The sequence below is a fragment of the Miniopterus natalensis genome, chromosome 4, assembly GCF_054644295.1.
Source record: "Miniopterus natalensis isolate mMinNat1 chromosome 4, mMinNat1.hap1, whole genome shotgun sequence".
NCBI lineage: Eukaryota > Metazoa > Chordata > Mammalia > Chiroptera > Miniopteridae > Miniopterus > Miniopterus natalensis.
In genome coordinates this window covers 85,827,943-85,846,201 of record NC_142084.1, presented here as the reverse complement: position 1 = coordinate 85,846,201, position 18,259 = coordinate 85,827,943, and the positions used below count along the sequence as shown (strand labels likewise).

At 42.3% G+C, this 18,259-nt stretch overlaps 1 protein-coding gene across 4 annotated transcripts in view; it reads left to right on the top strand.

Moving 5' to 3' along the window:
• Positions 1–18,259, top strand: part of EBF1 (EBF transcription factor 1) — a 372,993-nt gene that overhangs the window by 256,215 nt on the left and 98,519 nt on the right. The window lies entirely within an intron of this gene.

Below are 18,259 nucleotides of genomic sequence, written 5' to 3'. Positions count from 1 at the left end.
ACCCTGTGGTGGTCATTTTACTTATATCATCTTATCAGATCCTTCCAAATCTAATGAGCTATAATAATTATGATCCCCATTTTAAAGATGAGAAAACTGGGATTTAGAGAGGGTAAAGTAACTTTGGGTAGTAACTTATTCAAAGCCTCAAAACTAATCAGAATTGGACCTAAGCCTAGATTCCAGGTCTACGTAACAATAAGGCCTACACCCTGGATCTACCTGACAATAAACACTCAATGAACCCTTACTATGCTGGCTCACATCTGCTATGGGCACCCTATTGTAAGATGAAGAAACTGAGGCTAAAGAGAGGTTGGGTAACTTGCCCAGAGATGCACAGCAAATAAGCAGTAGATGTAGGGTTCAAAGCCAGGAAACCTGACCTTAAAGACTATACCTGCTACATCTTGCTCCAAACATTATGCTTAAATGCCTTCCATCTCCTATCCCACTGTTCTTACTTTTCCCAGTACAAGGAAGGCAATTATACTGGTATCTTAAATAGACCTTTCAAAAGTTAGCCCAGAGCATATCGTTTTATTTTTTAATGGGCGTACTGTGTATGTTTATGTTTACCTTCTAGTTCATTTTCCTTCAATAACCTCCTTTTCCCATGGCTATACCACATTGTGCCAGTCAAATAAAGAAAATGCTGACTTTATTTGATGGCTGGTATGCTGTCTATGGGGCTGGCAAGGTAAGAAGAGGCTGGTAATATTTTATTTATTTGCAAGGATCTTCTCACTCATCTCTGTAGAAATCATATGTTGACCATATGGGCTCCCTGGCACGTACACCAGGTAGAGAAAAGGGAGACCATGAGAAAACTGTGAGGTTGCGAGTTAGGTGTTATGATGCCAACAGCATCCTTCTTAAGGCACTGAAGGCTTACTGAGCCTCACGCTACAAATAACTCGGGAAACTGATACGAATTTTGGGAAACTGTTTTCTTATATGAATTTCTTGACAAACCCATCAGCTGTGGGAAACTTCTAGTATTTTGTATTTCTTGTGAGACCTAATAAATGAGTGAGCCACACCGAACTTATTTTAATAAGCACAAAGTATGTGGGAGATGGGGTGGGGGAAGAGAGTGGTGCTTTCTGTTTATATTTCGGACAGAAAATGGTAGACTTTTTTAAAGCCTAAATTTTTTATCTTATATTTGGTTACAAAAGCATCATAACTCCAATTGTGTTTATCTGCATTGATTGTTCTAAACCAAGGGCTTCTTTCTACTTACTTGCCTGAGGACCTCCCTCAGGAGAGTTCAGAGAATTCAGATGGGGCGAAAATGGCAGTGAAACTTCCCGGTACTGGTCACACGTATTCTGAAGATGATATATTCAGGGGCAGTGTGGCCAGGAGTGGTTTGAAGCATTTTTGATTGAACGTTTTCAGTTATACATGCAGAAATAAATAAGAACAGAGCACTGCCACTACCTCACTCATGACCTCAAGTATGTACTTTGATTTCTTTGGGCCTCAGTTTCCTCATCTATTATTAAAGGGGTAGCAGGCTTGGTAGAGCCCTTCAAGCCTAGATGATTTGTTGTTTTAACCCTGATGATTCTGCGAGAGGTCTGTCTTGGAGGTGTCACACACACTGCCTTGATGAATGGCCCCCAAGGTGATGGTCATTCCATAGGACAGATCTAAGGCCAACTTCCCTTCACCTTGGAATTTCTGCAGGAGGTTCACCGTGGGTTCCAAGAGGCCTGGGAAAGCCACACAGTGTGGCTCACACAGCCACTTGTGCCTTGGGTAGCTGTCATTGGACGTTCTCTCTGAATTAATTCCTCAGCCGAGATGGTGTAGTGTTGAACCCACTCGATGTTTAACAGTGAGCTTTTACACTAGCTTTCCCATGTAGTGTGTGAGATAAGGGAAAATGTTGTCTTAAAAGCAAAAAACTATATTTATCTATTTGAATGCATAAGCAAAAAAAAATAAAAAAAATACAAAGCACTTTGAAGTCATGATCTCACAGCTATTATTGCTTCGGGCCAGACTGAATTTAAAGAGAAAGTAAGTCAATCTAAACAGAATCACAACTAAATAATGTCATAACGTAAGTGGTACTGAGGTGCAGCAAAGCCGGGACTGATGTTTGAGAAACTCTGTTTTTGGGTTGTTAAGGATTGGAGGGAAGTAATAATTCTTTCAAGTCACCAGGAAACAGTAGGACCCTGGGGAAAATTTTTTTTAAAGTCAAATATTGTTATTTAAAAGAAAATCTTTTTAGCTCATTTGACTATTAGAACAGACTTAATGTCTTCATAGGATTTTAAAAGTCAAAATGTCTCCCGCCCTGGCCAGTGTGGTTCAGTGGTTAGAGTGTTGTCCCACGCATGGAAGGGTCTCGGGGTTGGATTCCCGGTCAGGGAACGTAACCCAGGTTGCCAGTTCGATCCCCCATCGAGGCATGTGCCAGAGGCAAAGAATCGATGTTTCTCTTTCACTAGATATTTCTCTCTGTCTCTCTCTCCCTCTCTCTGTCTCTTCTCTCTCTCTAGAATCAATGAAAAACATACCCTCGGGTAAGAATTAAAAAGCAAAAACAAAAAACAGAACCGTCTTTCAGGCTGCTAACTCTGTATTTTAAACAAGTATTTTGTGCATGTTAGAGAGGAGAAATTCGTGTAGAAAGGGAGGATTCCAGTGAAGGGAGAGAGCCAGCGGGGTCCACCCGGGCAGCGCATTATGATAATATGCGCGGAACCAGCTGGACACTGAGCGGAGCTGACATTGTGTTGTCAGGGGCAGGATCGCCCATCAATTTCCCAGATAGGATTTGAGTTCAAATGACAGAAAGAGCAGCAACTGTGTTGAAACTGCTGCGTGGGGGAGGGGTGGGGCATGCAGGAACCAGCCAGGCCTAAAGACAGGAAGCGCTGGTACCTCCGGAAGGGGGTGGCTCTGTTTTCTCATCTGGCTGCTCCCCTTCCTTCTAACCTTAACATCTGCCAGCAAGGTCCACCTGGGCCCTTGATGGTGGGAGCCCACTGCAGGGGGAGCTTACTGGTGCTAATTTTAACCCCCAAGGGAATGGAGTGTCTGCAGCTGGAATGGAGGCCCGGTCAGCCTAGGAAACCAGATTCCACGCAGCCACTGAGGAAGCCCAGTGAAGATGTAGTGGTGATTGTTAATAACCACTGCACAACTTCTCAACTTTAAGCTACTGTGTTTAGTTCCTTAATCTCTTAACTCTGATCATTCTTCCGTTCATGAGCTCATTCACCCATTCCGTCGTTCATCTACTTAACATTTATTTACTGACTGCCTACGATAGTAGACAATGGGAATGCAGAGGTGAGCCAGGCAGGGACAGTTGTTGACGTGATGAGGTATATGGTCGTGTGTGTGCGTATCCGTTTGTCAATATTAAGCAAATACTTGCTCATAGAATTATGTAAAGTGTAATGATGGTAACTGCTAAGAGAGCTTTAAACAGGGAGACTCAGCCAAGCCTGAAGAATCAGAGACACTTTTAAAATTTAGAATAAAAATTAATGCCATTTCATCAGGCAAAGAAGAAAAAGCTTTTTAGGCACAGGGAAAAGCATGTCCAAAATTCCACATAGGGACAGAATATCAGAAACTTGGGGAAGGGCTGATGGGGAAGGTGTGCCGGGTCTGAGATCCATTTTTGAGAACACAAATTTGGAAATTTCTCCTAGCTTGGTTTCTCTTTTACTTGGAGATGTGGATTCACTGTATTTTCTTGATCACAGGCTAACAGAATCCTTTGCTGAGTGAAATGCTAGTTTTAGACCAGTGTCCGGAGCGATGATAATTCTGCTCTTATGAGAACAGGTTTTGAGCATTTACCACCATCAGGTTCAGTGCTAAGCACTTGGGTATCTTCTCTTTTAATGCTCACAACCACCATAGGAGGGCACTACTCTTCTCTCCATTCAGCAAATGGGAAACTGAGGCCACCCTTCACAGAGTTGGCTGTGGCCAGAGAAGAGTTGGGTTTTGCGTCTGCAGCGTTCGGACCCCCAGGTAGCTGACACAGGGCGGACATCACCACTGTTCTTTTCCACTGTGCAGTCGATGCTAATCCCCTCACATTGGACTTCAGAGGTGGAGAGAAATTCTCCTGCCATTTGATCACGTAATATAATTCCCGCTTCAATTGAAGCAAATTGACGACGTTACTCAAAGGCAAATTGAAAAGCCAGATCTGTGCTAAATCCCCAGGGAACGCTAGTTGGCATGTGCGGTGATATATGGGAAGGTGCTTTTCTGGGTTAAGATAAAAAATCCTGGTATCACGTCGCGCTATCGGGCACCCCATCTCAATCTCCCTGTGCCAGCCCTGCAACCTGAAATACTCAGTGGACAGAAATGAAACTTTATAGAAATTAGGTGTTCATCATCCTTATCAGATGAATGCGATGCCATCAGCATGATTTTAGCATCCTCAGGAAAAAAAAAAAAAGAGAGAGAGAGAGATTTACCTAGAGAGGAACAAGAGAAAGTCTGAGGCATGGATTGTAGGACTTTCCTGCCAGCCTGCCTCGGGCATGTTGGCTGGGAGATGACCTAGTAATTAAAATTAAACGTATGCTGCTGGTCAGTCATAACAGAGGCTCTAACAGACATGGGAAACCAGACAGCAACCAGAGAAGGAAAAGTGAAACACGAAAGTAACTCTCTGGAGCCCACAGGGCACAGAAATAGATCTGAATTGGCCGAATACTTATCTGACTACTAAGCATGAAAGCAGAACCCAAGTACTAATATATTTTTATCCCAGCCTGTGAAATTAATCAATATTTTATATGCGAACATATGCTCCTATGTTGCTGCCTTATTTAGTAGACAGTTGTAATCAGCAGGACACCGGTCGTTCAAGCCCACGTTTGTCACCCCGTCGTTCCGGGGAGATGTGCAGCAGTAGAACTCGGGGAATTGAGGCACAGACACTGTCAGACTTGGAGTCTCTTCTCAACACGTGGATTCCTTTCATCGACCTGGGGGCACAGTAATAAAAATTTCAAGAGAAGCAAGCATCGATAAAATACATACAAATAGCAGTAGACTTTAGATGTTGTTTGGAAGACTGATTAAAATTAATGTGGTTGGTACAAATCGAGAACTTCCTGTAATTCTTTACTGTTCTTTGTCTACTTCTCTTTTGAGCACAGTTGGGAAGCCAATAATATGAGCACCTATGTGCTCGGCCTGAGGCAGATGCTCTTAGGGATATTTTGTGTGGGGTGATGGATGAGGGGAATGTGTCCCAGCAGTTCCAATGTATTTGATTATTTCTTTGTAGAAGAGGAAAGTAGAGTTTTGGTAATTCTTTGCTAAGATCTTCTGGCTGAATCATCAAACTCACTGTGTTCTTCCAGTAACTATTATATGCAACAGATCTATAAAGTCATACCTCGGATTCCTCTACCTTTCAGTTTTGGCAAACCCTAGAAGCTCTCCTTGATTTGGTTAGCTACAGCCTGTGAAATCCAACCCTTGTTGAAAAGAAAAAAAAGTTGGGGAAAATGATATTAAGGTACTGTTTTTATTTATTTATTTATTTATTTATTTATTATTTTAAAAAATATCTTTATTGATTTCAGAGAGAGGAAAGGAGAGGGAGAGAGAGATAGAAACACCAATGATGAGAGAGTCATTGATTGGCTGCCTAGCCCGCAACCCGGGCATGTGCCCTGACCGGGAATCGAACCGCAATCGCCTGGATCCTAGGTTGATGCTCAACTGCTGAGCCACACCCAGCCGGGCGGTACTGTTTTATGATAACCTACTTAATTAGTAAACTTTTACTATTTTTTTATATGTGCAAAATTCTATAATGAACACCACTGAGATGGATAATGTCCAGACTGAGAATGAAAGTTAAGGGGAACTACCCTACGCTTTAAAACGTAAGTTTCCATGGTGCTGCTATCACTGGTATTAGATGGTCAAACTCTGTGTGTTTAGCAGCCCAGCTTGTAACAATAGAAAAGCTTCTCAGCCTGGAAGTCTGGCAGTGTTTTCAAGGTCTCTGTGTTTAAATTGGCACTTGCAGTATTATATTGGGATGCCATTTTTTAAACTTGGAAACAGAAGAAGGTAGGGAGAGGTTTTACTATAATTCATACATGGGGCTGAGTCTTAGGGGGAAAATAACTTTACTTGGAAACAGAGTAGTAATATTCTGTAAAGTTAATAAATATCCACCCTCTATCTTGGGAATAAGGAATTGCACAACTAAGATTTTATGGGACTTTGGCTGTGTTTATATGATTAAAGTGAATATTTTAGCCAAACTGAGCAGAAATTTTAAATAAATACCACAATTTAAGGGTAGTTTGGGTGTTTTAAATATTTGACTTTGTCAACCAATGTGGATTCTCAAAGTCTCAAATTCAAGTGAGTCTCTGAGATCCAGTTACCTCATTTGTAAAGTAGCATTTAGAATAACATCTGCTTACCTACAACTCAAGGCTGATATTAAGGATAACTGAGATAATGTATGAGCAAGCCCTTTGAAAAATTAGCAATGCTAGTTAATTGTCAGGGACTGGTTAAGTGCAGAGTACTGTCTACCCAAGTTGTGAATGAATGAGGTCCCTGCCTGCAAGAGGTGCATTGATTTACGTGCAGATATACATGCCCAGCTATACACATAAACACATTCATATATCAAGATAAAATTTCAAGGAAAAGTACAGTAAGTGGCAGGTGAATGGGAAAGACATGGAGAGGTTCACCGAAGGGCTGGTGTTTTGTGGACTGGGATGGAAACAAACAGCTTCACACAGAAGACTAGTCTTTTTGGCAAAATACTGTCTGGGTGGAAGTGAGTGGAATAACCTTCCTGAAAAAGAAATGGTGGGGATGTGCAAAGTAAGTTTGGAGACAGTGGATGTGGGGAGCCTGTCATCATGTGCGTCATTTCCTTCTTCCCCACTTCCTCCCTTTCCCTGCTTCACGCTCTCTCATTTATTCACTCATTGCACACTCCATGCTAAGCTCTGTGGACGCAGAGTAACTCTTGTCCACCCCACGACAACCTCATGAGTTGGGTTCTCTCATCATTACTAGGTCCCATTAAAGTGGTAGAAATGGAGTTTTAAGGAAAGTAATTTGCCCAAGCTCATAAGTGGTGAAGCTGGAACACGAGCTGAGGCCTCCTGAAGCCGGAGCCAGTGGCCTTAACTGCTGCTGAGTGAACCCTGCCTTCAGTTTGGGAGAGGTGGGGGAATGAAGTTGGGAAAATTGGCCAGACCCATGGGGGTGGACTCGATCGTGTGAGCTAACGGGAAGCACCAGAAAGTTTTTGAGCAGGGCGGTAATGTTTTGAAAGCTGGCCTCTGAGCAAGGTTAATCTGGATTTTGATATGTAGAGGGGACTTTGCACGTAATTAAATCCAATAGTAAAATGAATCACAAACAGACAAGTGTGAGTGAGTACTTTTTGCCGTCCAGATTGAACAGCCTGGACCCCAAAGAGTAATTTTTGAGGAAGCTGAGTCAGACCTCATGAAGCCCCAATGGAAGTGGAGTTCCCACTCTTCTTTGCAACTCAGCCTGGATAAATTGATGATACACATTCCGGTGCTCGTGATGTCACCGATCATCACCACGGAAACATCTGTGCTATAACAAACACTGGAGTGCAGCGTCACCGAATGTGTCAGGGAGGAGAGGAAACTGGCTCAGGACGATAAGGCTCTCCGTAATAAAAGTTCCCTGGGCTACAGTAGCAGTGGCAGCCGCTGTTGCTCAGAGAAATGTAAGCATTACTATTCTGCAAAGCGGGAGTCGTGCATTGCTAAAGGTTGGGCAAGGTTGATTTTGAGATGCTGCTCACATTCAAAACACAGTTTCCTTAAAAAGTCACTATCTATGCTGTCTCGCATGATGACAATAGAAATCCTTCAGGAGCAGGGAGCTCGTCTCCCAAGCTTATAGAAAATCTCCTCTGCATAGCAGAGGAAGGCCAGCTGGGGACTTCTGTATTGTTCTGGGAGAAGCCTTGAACAATCAGGAGGAGGATTGGCTGTGGTTGTGGTTTGTGTTTATTGTTTGATGAGTTGGTGGCAGTAGTTGCAGAAATTAATCATTAAAGAAATGATTCTTGGCCCCCCAAGGATTTATAGAAGTTGCTCATTGGTGAATCAGACCATGGACTGAATCCAGAGCTGAGGTATGTTTAGGTTTGGTCTGCATGGTGCTTAGAGAAACAATGTATTTGTTGCTTTACAATAAAAAAATGACATTTTATCTGAAAATCTAGATTTGCAAATTCTGTTTGTATTCAGGAGAGGTGGTAGTGCTGGGCCCACATTCTTAAATGGCAACAGTTAGATCAAACTGAGAAATTGTGTCCCTTTTGGGTGGGGCATATACTATGCAGTTAGCCACAGTCCCCACCTCTCCCATGGTATTACCCCTAGCCAATCTTAGTTACTTACCTTCCTGTCTAGCCCTATGAGCATTTGGTTTTGTGATCATTGCTGGTGGTGTTAGAGAGTAATTATCCTAGCAAAGTTCCTCACATATGGAGGGAACCCCATAAATGGTAACTCTGATTATTCTTGATCAATTATAGACTCAGGTATTTAAACTTGATCCTTGGGTTAGCACTGTCCCATAGAACTTCCAGTAATGATGGATCTCAACAGAGCCCAGTATGATAGTCACTGGTCACATAGCTACTGGCCACTTGAAATGGGCTAGGATGACTGAGAAAATAATTTCTTTTTTAAAAAATGTAATTAATTAAAAATTAGATTTTAATAGCCACACGTGGCTATGGCTACTGTATTGGGCAAAGCAGTTTAAGTAACCGGGATTGAACACTGAGTCAGGTGTCTTTGTTTAGAATAAATGTGGAGAATAGGCTCTGGGGCTGGGTGTGTGAGCTTGTTCATTTTACGAGAGATGACTTGTAGGGGGCTTCACCACACAGCATCACCTCCTTCTAGAAAGGCAACCTCCCCTTCTTACCCAACTAGAATTCTTGTCAATTTAAGGAGCTGAAGCTATGTGTTTTCAAGATGTTATCCGTCCATTCCAAACAGTAAGAATAAGTCATCTGAAGCTTGAATGGGAAGTTTTGCTGTTCTCTGCTCCCTCACTGTCCAGCTAAGAGGACTGCATAAATGTAGCAAGTAGACCCGTGTGTGGGAAAGCCTCACTTTTTTGATGAGCTGCTTGATTGACCCTGTCATTCATGATAGGACAGAGCCAAGAGCCAGTGTTGCCAAGGGGACTGTGGAAAGGTGATGGAGGTCTGCCTGACTGCTAGAGGGATCCTGTATTCCTAGGGCCAGGCCCCATGGGCTGCTTGCCATCTCTGCGGTTTCCATCACAAGCATACATTGATCGCCTCTAATGATCACATTGCCATAAACCAGCCCCAAAGTAGGGCTCTAAAAGATCCCTCTTTCATGCAACCTACTCACCTGCATGTTGCTGCCTGAAAGCTTCTGACACTGACCTGCTTTGCTGAGCCCAGCAGTCAGAACCCTCCCTTCTTTCCTTTGTCACAGGGTCAGAAACCCTAGAGCCATCTACCAGACTTCAGCCTATTGGTAACTTACCAGCCTTTGTCTTGAAACTTGCCCCAAGCCAACTTGTCCAGCTAATAAATTAATGTCACTGCTTCTAGGGCTATATGCACAGAAGGGCAAAGCTAACATCAGCCTGTTTCATTCAAGATGAAGCTCTGAATTACACCCTTCTCCCCCAAAAGGCCCCCTTAAAAACATAGAAAACCTAATGAAAATGATAGCAACTGCTCTTGTAGCTAATTTTATCAATGATGACTAATACCAATCCTCTTGGAATGAGGGGAAAAGAACAGAACACACAGGAACATATTCTGCTTGGATCATACATCTAGTGAGAGTTATAGACCATCTATTCTCTCCGTCAGATTCTGCAGAGAGGGTGCCAGCTCTTCCTTTCCTCTTTCGATGGGCAAACATCAATGCAAACCCTTATGGCGGTGAATCAATCGAGTCCTAGAATTCAATAGGGGAGAAGGACAAGGCCCTCTAACAACAACAACAACAAAAGTAGATTCTGTACACTTTCAATTTTCTTCTTAGGAAAATTCTTCAAAAAATGTGTTCTAGAAAAAAGACCAAGTTGATCTCAACGGAGACTAACTAATGAAATGTTAAGTTCTCTGCATGCGTCTATTTTTTAATGCTGAATTTAGTTCAGCTCTAAGACCCAAGAAGGCTAAAAAATTCATATTCAGATAAGGAGAGGCAAACCCTGGCGAACAGATGGAGCAGAGTTCGGCGTAAAGGTTTAATCCTATCAGGCCGATTCCTGTATGACCATCTGGGTGATCCGGCACAGACATTCAAGGCCTGTTAAAAATACGGCTCCAGCCAAGATTAACGTCACAAATTTTCCACTAGACTTGTTCGTATTTGCCTTTATGATTTTCCAGACCCAGGAAGATAGCTTGTGAATCAAGACTTGAGTATTCTTTGAAGAAGCAGTGACATTTTTTTTTTTCAACCTGAAAATTGTTTCCTCTTATACAATATTGGGTGTCCATTTTTGGAAAGTTATTTCCATTTCCCTCTCTTTCTTGGCTTTCACATCCAGAACTTTTCTCACAACAAGATAATAATGAGAATTGGGATAAAAATAATTTTGTATACGAAAAGTTGTCTTTGCCCAGAAGAAGAGAGCTATTTACTTAGTGTATGATCAGAGGCAAGTGAGTTTACTATTGTTGCAACAAATATCACAATTGGACCCATGAATAATTCATTTTGTGGGTTGTCCCACCCTCCATGATAATTTTCCCCCATTGCTTTGCAATGGTGTGGCTGGCAATCATTGAACAAGAGAGAAAAGAAAGAAAGAAGGCTGATGGTGACATATGTCATTAGCTGCCCTAGGATTAATATTTTGTGCATTTCACTTTCAGAGGTGGCAGATCAGACATGAGGAAGAGAACAGTACATTCTCACGTCCTTGAGTTACAAAATTCTGAGCTTCCGGTGTTTTTAACAAACAATTTTTTTTCGTGTTAAGAAACAATGTTGTGTTGCATGTCATTAAATCAAAAAACCTTCAACAAGTCTTTCAAGTGCAATTTAGAAGTTATAGGTACATCAAAGTGTCAAGATTTTCCCCTGCTGAGTTGTTAAATAACCCTGTGTAATGAGCCTGCACAGTTGCAGATCTCCGATAGACAAACTCGAAAATTCCAAAGTGGAATGTTCAGATTACAATCGTTGCACCAGGACTTGTTTTTCCTGATTGTTGAGGAGTTTTGCTAATGCCTAACAGAATGAGGCTGCAAAATGAATAGGAAGTAGATACAACTTGGACTTGGTCTATATTTAACAAATGGCATGGTTTGGATCTTAGCCGTGGTACTAAGTTTAGATACACCTAGCTCTCCCCACCACGCTAACCCTGCCGTGATGTCCGTGGGTGTTGGTTCTGTGATTCCATCTCGTGACCAGGAATTTCCCTTTTCCCTTGTTCTGTGAGAGCCATTAATGCTGTCAAAGCAAAGGGCTTTCTTGCCAAGTGAAGTCACTTTGGAATAAAGGATGAAAAACACTTGAAATTCTTGATCTCCTCACTTAATATTTAATAGATTTGATTGCATCTGGAGTTGAGAAATCCCTATATCATGGGTTACATTTCTCTAGAAAATGACAAACACATCACACACACACACACACACACACACACACACACACACACACAGGCTCTTCTGCATATGTAATATATGATTCTTTGCCAAGAAATACAGTATCTAGAGATGCTAGTAGATGGAGCAATAAATGCAGACCAATAACAAAACAAAACAAAATTAAAACCCTAATAAACAATGAAATGCTTAACTGCATAAAGCAATTACTGAAAACGAAAAAGAGGCAGAAATAAATCTGACAGCTCAAGTTAAAGTGAGAGCTTGCGCGTTACAGAGACTGCTGCCCCTTGAGTCAGGAAACTGTCCGGTTTGGGGGCCTATTATGTGACTGGGAGTCAGTGGCGAAGTCGCAATTCTGCAAGTGACGTTTTCACGCCCTGGTGCGAGGGTTCACATCAGGCATCCGAACTGCTACTGGTGTCTAAGGCATCAGGCGGAAGGTGGGTGAACCCAGAGTCGATTTGCCTCCTGAACATGCTGAAAAGGAGGGCCAGCCTTCAGTTTAGGGCAAACGCGTGTCCTGCTTCCTGGCCAGTAGCTGCCAGTCATCAGGGTCAAAGCACGCAGGTGTTGGTGCCACCGAGCTGTGGCAGTCAGAAAAGAAAAGTCATGTCACTCAAAAACCCAGCAAAAACCATCCTTCCCATTGGACAGGAAGAGCAGATACCTGTGTGCTGAGTCCAAGAGGGGGCGCTTTGTATCCCCATCATCTGTGGAACAGGTTGCTCCCAAGCACAGCCTCACCAAAATCAAGTAGATCCAGGGGAGAAAGGCCTGAGATTTTCCAGGGTCATCACTGCCCCGTAGAAATGAACTGAGCTCATGGGTTTCGCAACCTTTTCTGCCAAGTCTCAAGAGTTTGGGACAATAAAATTAAAGTCAATTGCTCATTTCTGAAAAGATGGCCATTAATATTCATTCCAGGCAAATGAGAGCCTTAGGAAAACATTCTACTTGGGAAGGACCGATGCCAGTAAACTGAATAAACTGAGCTGGCTGGGTTAGCAAGTGGCTGGACTGGAAGTTCCTAGGAAAGTTTTACAATAAACTGCATTCTCTGGAATGATGAGACTACAGGGTATTCTAGTAAATAAATAAACTCTGGTTAATGGGGAGCTGATGATAACGATAATTATTATGTACTAGCGGCTAGGGTACTATCTACCAGGCACAAAACACAAGTAGGCACTTTCTGCATTTTGCCAGAAGTCTACGAGGTGGGCACCCACAGGGAAACTGCTGCTGAGAGAGGGGGAAATGCCTTAGGGAGGGTAAATGACCGCTTCAAGGTCGCACTAAGTGGTAGATGTGGAGTGGAAACAGCTGGTGCTCCTGCCGCTCAAATACTATAACACTGTTAAAATCAGCATACTTGCATCTTTCTGTCTTTACCCAGAAGCCAGTGAGGCTGGTGTGGACATCACCTCTGCTGTAAGCTCCAGCGACCTGCTCTGCGGAGGTGCTCATTCAAAGAGAGTTCGGGTTGATAGGATGCTGGAGAAGAGGGATGCTTTCCACACACCACAGACAATGGAAATGGGAAATAATCTCATGTCCGTGTTTGTGGAATTTCATCGAGATTTAGAATGGGATTCGAACATTTCTAAATTTGTACATTTTACCAACTGATTGAGTGCTGTTTCCCCAGCAAATTTAAACACGGGGATGGAGGGGGGGAAAAAAAAAAAGCACAACAGTGTCTCTCTCATGATGCCCCCATAACAGGACATCAACTGTTGCAAACGCCTCGTCTGAGGGATAAAGGATGATACATGCTGAACCCAGATCACCTATACAGCAGCATCCCCCAAACAAGTGAGGTATTGATCACGGCACAAAGAGATTTCAGAGGCGACAGAAAGAGCAGCCCCGGGACCCTGCTGATTGCTGCACACACCACTAATTCACCTCAATGGGCAGGCACCTCTGAGCTCAATTAACCCTGATTCCTAAGGCCACCCATAAACCCCGAGGTAAACATGGCTCTCCTGGCCCTTGCTCCCTCTCGATGAAATAGATCATTTCTCCTGGAGGCTGAGGGGCGATGCCAGCTTATAAATTCACCTTGCTAATAAAGAGCCCAGTGCTCCAATGCGAGCGAGCAGGCACGCGAATCTTTTACCAGTGATCCTGTAAATCAGAACATTTTAAACCGCTGAGGAGTCGGTGATTCCTTCTGCTTTCCACGGCTGTTGGGAGGAAATACAAACATTCTGGAGGCAGATAGAGCAGGTGACACCAGTGTCCCCTGGTGCCATTGTCTGCACACAGAACATTAGTTGTTAAATATGTACCAGAGGCTGAGCGATTTCTCTCTCCCCCCGCCCCCCATTCTCCCTTCTCTTTTCCTCACCACGACCATTGTTCAGAAGTAAATTGGAAATCTGGTAATTAGGCCCTGACTCACAGTGTAGTATTAGAGTCCCGAGCCAAAGTTCAACACCCTGAAATGAAATTTAAACCAATTAATCTGTTAGATTTTTATCGCTTGTCCGTGTTTTCTCAGCAATTCCCCCAGCACGTGGCCTTTGATCAACTCTCATACAAACGCTCAAATGTGTGCCTGCTGCTAGCAAGATGGGAATGACATTAACATGGTACTCATAAAACAATCAGAGCAGAGAAGCCCTCAAACAGACAGGGCATAGTAATATTTAATAAAAGCGCACACATAATCTTCGGAATTAGCATTTTGTGCCTTGCAGTACCTTTGGGAGAAGAGCTTTTATTTGTGGAGTGATCATTCTTATAACAAAGAAGAGCTACCTAATAATTTCCACTTTAACTCTGCAATGTGCCATGAGCATTTCAGAGCCATTATGCTAAACTGTGGTGGGGTAATCATGTTATTGTCATAGTTTGAAGGAAAGAAAATCTCCTCTACTTTGGTGGCTGCTGCGGGGTGGGGGGAGAAGTAAGGAAAAAAAAAAAAAAGAAAAAATACCCCCCCACACAACTTTTCTTTTTAATGAGGTTTACAACCAGGAATGGGCTAGCAGTGTTTGTGGATACCTAGAAGTGTGAAAATTCACTGATGAGGAAGAATCTTTTATTAATTAAGATTTGGCTGGTAAAATTGGTTTTATATTCAAGTCCTCTCTCCTTCCCCATTTCATAGTATTTTCTTGGAGATAGAATTGTATTGATTAGTACACTCCTGGGCTGGATTGAATTCTTTTGTAAATCTTTTCACCTTTAAATTCCTCTGAATACATCCTCTGTGACTATATTAAAAACTCTGTCTTCTTGTCTTTCCTCTGCATCTCTCTGGGTATCCTGTTGAGGTGTCTGAGCTTTCTCAGAGACAACTGACCCAAAAAGAAGAGGGAAGGAGAGGCTCAGGGTCTGTTACTCGGCATAGCCTGGCTTAAAAAAAAGTATCAATTTGCTTTAAAAAGTACAATCTTTATCTCTCACAGAATTAAATGCTCCGTTCTCACTTAATTTTTTATTACAATAACGTATTATCTTAATATGTGCTCACTGGAAAAACTTCAGACCTTACAGATGTCTATAGAGTCCAGTGGAATAGTTGCCCTTCTCTGTCAGTCCCACTCTGGTCACGTTCCTTCTGCATGTGGACCCACTGACAACAGTTGGGTCCTTCCGGACCTTTGTCTATCACACCTGTTCACATGTAACTACATACACACACACTCACACATACACACACACACTTACTCTTACACACTCACACTTATGCACATACAGGTTCATACATATCATTTTTTAAATAAACACGGTCACACTGTTCTCTAGATTACAAATCACATTTTTTCCTTCCTAATGTATTCTGACACCTTTCCATGTCCGTTTATAGAATCTCTTTTCATCCATTCTGATGACACTCCTAATATTCCATAGTATGGATGTACCATGTTTATTTAACTACTCTCTAATTGGAGGCTGGACTCTTGGATATTTTACTGTCAGTACTGTTGTGAACATCTGGGCACCTGTAGTTTCAGTCATATTTGCAGGTATTTCCTGGGCTGCTCTTAGTCTGGCCAATTTGTGAGTCAGGTGATAAGGGTAAAATGGTATTCTTCATGTTAAATCTACCCATAAACGTTTTGGTTAGCCAACACATTTTAGTGAATTAGTTGGCAACATTTAGAGACTGGGAAATTTCACATAAAAATCTGGGCTCCCATCTTTTTTTCAAAAGCCCCCCCCCCCCGGCCACTGTTTGTGTGGAGTTACGGATGGCCGGAGCTGGGTAGCAGTGACGCCTTTAGATGCAGTTCACCAGCGTCCCATCTCTTCCCGTTGCTCCCCAGTTCTGAGTTTCAGTAGCCATCCCTCCCTCTCATGCTTGTTCTGAGACCCCGAGCTGCTTTATTTGTTTGTTTCTTGACTTGGCCTCTATGGATCTGTGAGTTCCTAACACCTGCTCGTGGGCCTGATCTTTGTAGGTCGTCAGAGTGTTTTCTACCTTGCACCATAGACATTTTAGAGTTCTTCATGTTGGAGGACTATCCCAGGCATTGTTAGATACTCAGCATCCTTACCCTCCAGGTACTAAACCCCAGTAACATCTCTTCCCCACCCCTCTCTCTTGGCGGGGCAGCCCGTGATTCCTTTGCATATTTGCCAAACATCCTAGTAGGGAAGTACTATCGAGCTTCCTCTCGAGACTGCTAGGACATACAGATGTGTAAGAGCCCCTGTAGAACCACATGAGGCCTAAACTTGGAAAGGGCTGCATGACTCACCTGTTCTAAGAATGGCATCTAGTCTCTAAGCAAGCACAGTGCGTGATGGGAGTGTGGAGGTAGGATGGTTCAAGAGGTGATGAAAAAGCCTGGAGGAGACCATATTTATCTAAAGAAACATACTTGTGTGATTTTAAAAAAATAAAAATTAAAAGATATCCCCAAGCTAATCCAGATAGAAACACCAAGACTATTTTATGGTTTATGAAGGTCATCACAGGGTCAGCATTTAGCAGCACCACTGGATTCCACACTTTCCCATGAGGAAGGACTCTTTCAAGACCGGTTCAGTTAAACTAGCATCCTGGTCTTCTCAGAAGTAACCAGGGATACAGCAAGACCTTTTCTACTCCACTCTAGCAACAAAATAGACTGAGTTCGAAATTAAGAGTTAAGATTTTGAGACATTAACTAGAATGTTTCCAAACTGCTTTTATTTTAAGAATTTTACATAGTTGTGAATTGTAGTTTATTTCTCTTATAAATTGCTTGAAATCATACGTCATAGTTTATCACTGGTTTGGAGAACTTGATTATGCATGTAAACCTTTTTTACTTTTAAAGAAAAATTGTGTTTAAGAAAAAGTCCTATGCCGGTGGAACTTTAATCACAACCTTTATGTGTGTTAAAAATTGGACAGGAATTTTCAAGTCATGAATCATTTACATTTTCTTGATTAATTATTTTGTTTTTGGGAGAAAGTGGAGGAGAGAAAAGGCATCCAAACTGCCCAGTCTGAGTTGTAAATGCATTACCGTGAGTTCAGCCAGCGTGAAATGTTTAGTTTGGATATTTCCTAATTTCTCTGCGCAATTTTATAAGATTAATTTGAATCAAAATCAAACCCACTCTACTTGTTTGTGTGGTGGCACGTGAGCAATGGTCCCACTGGGCTGGGCTTCATATTTTCTTTCTTCTTGCAAAAGCTAAAGCATGACATTTTGCCAAATTTGACAAAGTCCAATAATTTTTTGCCAGTTTTTTGTCCCATTAAAAGTAACTGGTGCTCACATTGGCTTCAGTACTTGGAAAGTCAGCCTTGGATACTTAATAAACTTTTTATTAAAGAGGAGGGTCTCCTTTTCTCTCCTGGCACACTCCTCACTTTAGAACTGTGCTCTGGCCGTGCTCGTGACAGTGATGTGAGAGCAGCAGCGTGGCGCTGCAGCGTTAGAAGCCCTCAGTGCGAGGAAGGTGCCCTCGGAGACGGTTCAGCAGCCTCATCTTACAATTACATTTATGCCCAGCAATTCTCTCGAAAGTACACCACGCTCGTCAGGCAAACCACCTCCAGTCTGTTTGGAATTACAGTATTTGCAAATGATTTCCCATCTCCAAGGGCCGTTTATAATGAAAAAAGGAGAGAGATGAAATTCTGAAAAAGTCAGTCCTAGGGTTTTATGCCTGGGAATGACAACCAAACAAAGGTCATGGGACTCTCTGTGGTTCAGCCCTGACTCAGCTGTTTGGTTACATAATTCACCCCGAGTGACCTGCATACTTTGTGTCTATGAAATGGAATCCATAACATTTAATGAAAAAAAACCTTAATGATTTTTAACAGGGAATGTTCTATGTTAGTGTTACCTAAAGAAGGCATTCAGCAAGAATAATTTTTTGCTCGTGCCTCGTATCTTTCTTGCTTTTCATTGGACAGAAATGTTTATCTAAAAATCTATGGGCTTTCTTTTCAGGATGTATACAGGGTGTCCCGAAAAAATGTATACATACTTTAACGGCTGATGGCTCAATTTTGAAAATGAAATGTATTTTAATAAACGCTGCCTTTATAATTATTCAAAGTGTGTGTATACATTTTTGGGAGGGCACCCTATATTTCATTATAAAAAAATTCTGTAAGGTTTCCAATGTGTTCCAAAAAGT